Below are 470 nucleotides of genomic sequence, written 5' to 3'. Positions count from 1 at the left end.
TTGTGCTTGAGTTGTGTTTTTTACTTATTTTGCTTTTTATTCGACTATCCTTTAATATTTTTTGTTTTATAATATAATGCTCTTATTTAAAAACTTTTTACTCCTGTCAGCTTATAATTTACACTCATATTTTTTTAAAAATATTGTGTGCATGGATTTTTGTGTTTCAGAGTGATTTTATGTATAAGATATATTCATAAAATATATATATTCGATTCTAGGTTCACTGGAGGTGATGTGATTCATGACTAACAGGAAATAATGAAGTAGTGGTACTCTTGAGTATTGAAGTTGATTTACTATGAACTCTTCTCTCATTAAAATATTATTTAAAGTTATTTGAGGACATTTGTTTCTATTTTTCTGTTTGTATTCAAAACAGAAACCATAACATTCCATAACTAGTATAACATCTTTAATTTCTATATATTTTGTTCTACAATGAAATAATGGTGTTTATAATAATTAAA

This window comes from Halyomorpha halys, unplaced genomic scaffold, assembly GCF_000696795.3.
Source record: "Halyomorpha halys isolate HHAL.00 unplaced genomic scaffold, Hhal_1.1 Scaffold34.1, whole genome shotgun sequence".
Taxonomy (NCBI): domain Eukaryota; kingdom Metazoa; phylum Arthropoda; class Insecta; order Hemiptera; family Pentatomidae; genus Halyomorpha; species Halyomorpha halys.
This window is presented reverse-complemented; position numbering follows the sequence as displayed.